The sequence below is a fragment of the Euphorbia lathyris genome, chromosome 6 (genome assembly GCF_963576675.1).
Source record: "Euphorbia lathyris chromosome 6, ddEupLath1.1, whole genome shotgun sequence".
NCBI lineage: Eukaryota > Viridiplantae > Streptophyta > Magnoliopsida > Malpighiales > Euphorbiaceae > Euphorbia > Euphorbia lathyris.
The window spans coordinates 72,879,762-72,887,260 of record NC_088915.1 but is presented as its reverse complement, the minus strand read 5'-3'; positions in this window follow the sequence as shown (position 1 = coordinate 72,887,260).

The window sequence follows — 7,499 nt, the reverse complement described above, 5'->3', positions numbered from 1 at the left end:
ACCATTTATTCTACACAATTACCACCATCAATGACACAACAAGCATGTCCACCAACACAAAACTATTATCCATATAATGCACAATTACCACCATCACTGACACAACAAGAATCACTGACACTATCAAAATTCGAGGAACTACTGGTACTTTCTCCGCGATGGCAATATCAGAATGCACAACAAAGATTCCTGAATTACAATAATCAGTTAACGGCTTATTTTGCACAATTACCACCATCAATGACACAACAAGCATGTCCACCAATACAAAACTATTATCCATATAATGCACAATTACCACCATCACTGACACAACAAGCATCTACACCATCACAAATATATGATCCATACACTTCATATTTTTCGCCATGGATTTTGAATCAATATCCTTATCTAGCTCAAAGTATTGTAGATCTAGAATGATCTATTGACGGTTTGGACTTTTAAAGTGATATACATTTCAATTTGTCCAGATCATCTCTTCATTTGCCACATGAACTTAGAAAAGATTAATAATGTGACTAGCATCAATTGGGTGGACGAAAAACTTGGTGGGTTGAATATGTGGAGATAAAAAATAGGTGGAGTTAAAGTAAGCAGGGGCGGAGGCAGGCCCCCCTAATATTAATCTATATAGAAATATTTGCTTCTTTTTAGAAGGTCCTAGGTTCAATTCTTCTAACCTCCATTTATTTTAGAAATTGTTTATTTATTTAAATTTTATTTTTCAATAATCATTCTGTGAACGACTGGTTCTGAGATGGTATTAGGGAAAAGTTATTGTCTTATATGAAGCATGGGGACATTTTCTTTGCCATTATCTGTCATCAAGTGTGGAAATGGAGGAACGAGGAGATTTTTTATAATAAAGATGTGCTTTTGCCTAACTTAGCTGAGTTCTTCTTGAAGAAACTCTCCTCTATTATTGATAGTTTCAAAGGTGAGTCCCTTGCCAGATCTTCCCCGAGTAGTGATGTCCACCTCGTGAGCTGGAGCAGGCCGAGAGAGGGGGTTGTGAAGCTGAATACTGATGGTTCCTGCCTCAGTAATGGTAAGATTGCTGCCAGAGGTCTTCTTAGGGATGCGGGAGGCGCCTGGCTTTCTGGGTTTACCCAGAATTTGGGTTTGGGTTTTCCTTCTCTGCGGAGCTCTGGGGCATTCTCTCTGGGATCCAGCTGGCGATTAGGCTGGGTGTTAAGAGGCTTTCTGTGGAGTCAGATAACTTGGAGGCCATCAATATGATTTTGGGTAGTCATGCCATGGGTCTTCATAGCCACAACCTTATTAAAGCTATTAAGAGGCTTAGCGCCTCATTTGATATCATTGAGTTCAGCCACATTTTCCGGGAGCAGAACCGTGTTGCAGATCACTTGGCGGCGGCAGGCCATGAGGGGGTGTTAGGTGTTTCTACCATTACCGTTCCCCCTATCGCTCTTTCTCCTATTCTTTTAGAGGATAGGATTGGGGTTAGCTTTCCTAGGCTAATCCCGGTGTAGTTGCTTGTTTTGCTTTGCTTTCCTTTCCTTTTCTACCAAAAATAAAAAATAAAACTATGTTACCATTATTAATAATTTATTTCTTTTCATAACATTTTTAACTCATTTTTATTATTTCTTTTCCATTAACAAAAATTAATTTCTTATTTTTTAGACGCAAACAATTTAATTTCCAAATTAAATTTTAAAATTTTAAAGCTAAAAAAATGTAAAAATGTTATAATTTTTGAGACGTGTTAGGCTTTTCCTATTAGATACTCTTAAATCCAAATTCCTAATTTTTTTAGGCCTGTTAGGCATTTCTAAATCCAAATTTCAAATTTTTTTGGCCTGTTAGGCATTCATAAATCCAAATTTCTAATATTTTTACATGTTCAACCCTCTCTAAATCCATTTTTTTTACATGTTAGGACTATTAAACGAAATCTAGCTTAAAATTGGCTCTTGACCATTCAAATTATAACAGGCATATATATATAAAAAAAAAGCAAGTTCGATTTAGCCAAAAAAAATCCTGAACAACTGTAAAATCGACCCCCCAATCGAGTAATCTTGTATTCACCACCGCTTCCAAGCATAGAAATATGTAATGTCTACATCTTTATGATTTCATTAGAACATTATAGTTATGTTGAGGGATTATGTCTACAACTATCATTTAAATTGGTCGAGATTTTGGATTCTGTGTCCCCGTACCCTGATGTAAGAAACAAAGAGGGTTACAGAAAAAACCGAAGTGAAAGTAAGAGCAGAAATCGAACTGTGCCGTGGCGGAGGCCACTGCCTTGAAAGCGATTTCGGCAGACGGATGTGCAATCTGTAACAGCAAAAGTGTATTTTTTATTTGCCCAGAAAACGATTCAGAGAAAAAACTATATTTCCAAAGCTGGAAACTGGTTGTATTTATAGCCTTCAGAAATATGAACATTAGAACGTTCATATACACGTTAGAACGTGGAGTAAGACTAGGAGAAAAAAAAGGTTCAGTTTTGACTGAATAAAAAGTTGAAGAAAAATTCAAAGAAGTTAAAACGGATAAAAAGAAAAATAAAATTCGGGTCCAGTCCAGTCGGGACGGGCGGGCGTCGCGCGAACGAGCGAGCGCGCGCGTGTGGTATATTTGCCAGAACCCACTTAACACAATTTAAAGGCTTCTAAAGCCCAACTCTATATATACCCATTCAAACATTTGCAAGTTTCCTATGTGGGATTGTGAAAGTGCTCTTGAAAGCAAAGTCTTTAAAGACAACTATACCCCCCACTTCAAATCCATTTTATTCAATCACCAAAAGCCATTTATTCTAACAATCCCCCACAAATGGCTTTATAAAAAACATTTTAAAATAGTGTAAAGAAAAATGATTTTCAGGGCAAATAAAAGAAGTAGGATAAGGTTATGTAGAACTTAAGTATCAATGTCTTTCGATTGAATTGATACGTAGTGAGATGAGGCAACAGGGTGACGTTTTAGAAGTGAATTGCTCTTGAACTTCTAAAACCTCATCTGAGACCCCCACAACACGTAAATAACCTTAAAAACTTTTGCTGTTCCGCGATAGTACATTAGAACGCTTTTGAAGTCCATGCGTACACCTTGGGTCTCATGAGTGCTCTAGAAAGACTGCCTGAGTCTTTCATAGAAGGCGGCCCACCTCCACACTCAAGTAGGTGATCTCAAAATGAGATCATTAAGAGTTTCTCATAACTCAACCTTCAAAACACATCCATCAAGTCCATGATCATGAACCACCTCTTAATTGGGCTATGGATTACACACGCACTATTATTTGCCATAGGAATGGGAGTAGTATAGTACACAACAAGGACAATATGGCTTTGTTTTGACCACGAATGGTGTCCACCATATTTCCTTTATTCAACAGGCTTTAGTCCCATTCCCCTCGACGACTCAAGTACAACTCTTCTAGGTAACCCTTTGGTAAAAGGATCTGCTAGATTCTTTTCCGACCTCACATAGTCTAGGGCAATTACTCCATTCTTCAAGAGTTGATTCAAAATTCCATGTCTAATGCGAATAGGTCTTCTCTTTCCATTGTAGACACTATTCTTTGCAGTACCAATAGCTGCATGTGAATCACAATGCATCGAAATGGGTGCAGAAGAATTCCCCCACAACGGAACATCTGCTACTAGAGCTCTCAACCATTCTGCTTCTTGACTAGCCAGTTCAAGGGCTATAAATTCAGATTCCATGGTTGATCGAGCAATACAGGTTTGCTTGGATGATTTCCAAGATACTGCACCACCACCTAAAACAAAAACATACCCACTGGTGGAACTCACCTTATCATTGCTAGATACCCAATTTGCATCAGTATATCCTTCTAAAACAGCAGGAAATTTAGTAAAGTGCAAACAATAATTCATGGTACCTCTTAAGTATTTCAATAAGCGATGAAGTGCACTCCAGTGTTCATTATTTGGACAGTGAGTATATCTACTCAATCTACTAACAGCATAGGCTATGTCTGGTCTGGTGTGATTCATTAGGAACATTACACTGCCTATGATCTTAGCATATTCCTCTTGGGAGATACTATTTCCTCCCTTATTACATGTTAAATTTACACTAGGATCATAAGGAGTTCTAGCTGGAACTATATCAAAACTGTTAAACTTTTTCAACAGTTTTTCAACATAATGTGACTGTCCTAATGAGAACCCATTTTCTTTCTTAGTAATTTTGATGCCGAGAATTACATCCACTTCTCCCATGTCTTTCATGTCAAAGTGAGAAGAGAAAAAGGATTTTGTGTCATTAACCATATCTAGGCGTGTCCCTAAGATAAGCATGTCATCCACATATAGGCATATAATCACATAATTCGAATCACAAGACTTAGAATAGACACATGTATCTGATTCATTAACCATATACCCATTGGAAAGTAAAACACTGTTAAATTTTTCATACCATTGCTTGGGTGCTTGTTTAAACCCATAGAGTGATTTTTTCAATTTGCACACTTTGTCCTCGTGTCCAGGTATGACGTGTCCTTCTGGTTGCTGTACATAGATCTTCTCTTCTAAATCCCCATTTAGAAAAGCCGTCTTTACATCCATTTGATGTATCACCAAGTTATGAATTGCTGCAATTGCAATAAGAACTTTAATAGTAGAGATTTTAGTAACAGGAGAATAAGTATCAAAATAGTCAATTCCTTTCTTTTGACTATAACCCACTACAACCAATCTAGCCTTAAATTTTTCAATGGATCCATCAGGCCTCAATTTTCGTTTAAATATCCATTTACACCTTATCGGTCTAGAGCCTTTTGGCAGATCAACTAATTCCCATGTATGGCTGGCCATAATGGAATCTATTTCACTCTTAATAGCTTCTTTCCAAAAATCAGCATCTATAGAAGTAACAGCTTCTTTATATGTTTTTGAGTCTTCTTCTATTAGATATGCAAACATAATTTCATCAGTAATGTTATCTGGGTTTTCTAATAGAAACGCTGAAATGAAATCTGGTCCAAAGCTGTTTTCTATTCTTCTTCTTTTGCTTCTCCTAGGTTCTAAAGCAACATCATTTTCATTCTCATCCTGAGGTAGAGATGAAGCATGCACAGTTGGAGTAGGAATATGTAATGAAGTAGAAGCATTAGTTGCATCACACTGTTTGTCTTTCCTTAGGGGAAAGGTGTTTTCAAAGAACACTACATCTCTAGATTCACACATGCTATAGTCATTCAGATTCATGAACCTATAAGCAGCACTATTTGAGGTATAACCAATGAAAACACAATCAAAGGTCTTGGGTCCTATGTTTGGTTTTTTAAAGGATGGAAAAGCAACTTTAGCAAGACAACCCCAAACTCTCAAAAAATTCAAATTGGGTGCAAACCCCTTCCACAATTCATAAGGAGTTTTATCTAATTTTTTATGAGGAACCCTATTAAGAATATAACATGCAGATAAGACAACTTCCCCCCACATGTTATCAGATAACCCATAACTAATTAACATGGCATTCATCATCTCTTTGAGAGTTCTATTTTTCCTTTCAGCTATACCGTTTTGTTGAGGTGTATACGGTGCACTAGTCTCATGTACAATCCCATTATTCTCACAAAAGGACTTAAGGAAAACGGTTCCATACTCTCCTCCCCTATCGCACCTAAGCCTTTTTATTTTCTTGTCTAATTGATTCTCTACCTCTGATTTAAATTTAATAAACATATGCTCGGCCTCATCTTTTGATTTTAATAAATATACTTTGGTATATCTAGAGAAGTCATCAACAAAAGTAATGTAATATCTTTTGCCACCTTTGCTAACAGAGTTTTTAAAATCAGCCAAATCAGAGTGAATTAAACCAAGCAGTTCTGTACTTCTACTCTCAACAGGTAAGAAAGGTTTCTTTGCAAATTTTGCTTCCACACATATAGAACATTTGGAATTAATTTCAGAGTTAGTGACATTTATAACATGCATATTTCCCAATTTTTTAATGGAAGCAAAATTTACATGTCCTAATCTACCATGCCACAAATTAATGGATTCACTCAAGTAAACAGAAGCAGATGTAGTTGCATTAATTCCAACAGAATTCACATGGACAGTGTTCAAAATAAAGAGGCCATCAGCTAGGTACCCTTTTCCCACAAAAGTCCTATTCCTAGTGAGAATAACCTTATCAGCCTCAAAAATAATTTTTAAACCAGCCTTATTCAGCAAGCTACCAGAAATAAGATTCCTACGAAGAGCAGGCACATACAGCACATTATTTAAAGATAAGCTTTTTCCAGAAGTTAACTCAATTAAAACTGTTCCTTTACCGACAACACCAGCAGTAGTGGTGTTTCCCATGTAGCCGCATTCCCCATCGGCAGCGTCCTCAAAGTGATTAAACAGGTCCTTGTTTGAGCATAAGTGCCTTGTAGCTCCAGTATCTAGAACCCAGTCCGTTTTGTTTTCCACCAAATTGGCTTCAACCACAACAACAGCAATAATTTCTTCATTTTCTACCAAATTGGATTGTGGAGCAGCTCTGTTGTTTGGATTATGATTGGTGTTCTGTTGGTTCTTCCTTTAGTAGCACTGAAATGCCTTGTGGCTAGGTTTACCACACACAAAGCATTCCACTACTTTCCTCTTCTGAATTCTTCCATTCTTCTTAAAAGGCTTGTTTTGGTTTGAGCCTTTTGAAGGTGCTTTGTTCCTGTCTTTTGGTACCACAGCAGATTCAACAATATTAGCATTAATTGAAACAGACTTAGAGGAAAGTTGCTTATCTTTCATACGATTTGCTTCTTCAGTTCTCATGTGACTGGCTAGCTCCTAGAGACTGAAGTCTTTTTTCTTATGTTTCAGATGGTTTCTGAAATCACTCCAGGAGGGTGGAAATTTTTCCAGGAGGACATTAGCTTGCAGTAGATCAGACATTGTCATGCCTTCACCCAGAACTTCAGCAACTAGATTCTCATATTCATGAATCTGGTCAATGATTGGTTTTTCATCAACCATTTGATAATTGAGCCATCTTCCAACCACGTATTTACGTTTACCTACATCATCAGACCCGTATTTTTCTTTGAGGGTATCCCAAATTTCTTTGGCAGACTTTTTGTTGACAAAAATATCGAACAGTGGGTTCGACATATGATTTAGGAGATGACCCCTAACTGTTTTGTTGTCTTTTTCGTATTTTGCAGAACCAGTGTCGTACTGAAGAAAAATTAGAGACATGGCAGGAGCATTTGGGTCAGAGGGTGGATCCTGGACGACAACATAGTCCAGTTCGAGCTGTTCAAAGAAAATCAGAATTTTCTGCAACCATCTTTTGTAATTAAGACCGTCTAGAGGTTCAAGTTTGGAGAGGTCAGGAAGGGATTTCGCAATTAAAGCAGACATGATTGCGAAACAGAAAATCGCTTTCAAATTGTAAGAAACAAAGAGGGTTACAGAAAAAACCGAAGTGAAAGTAAGAGCGGAAATCGAACTGTGTCGTGGCGGAGGCCACTGCCTTGAAAGCGA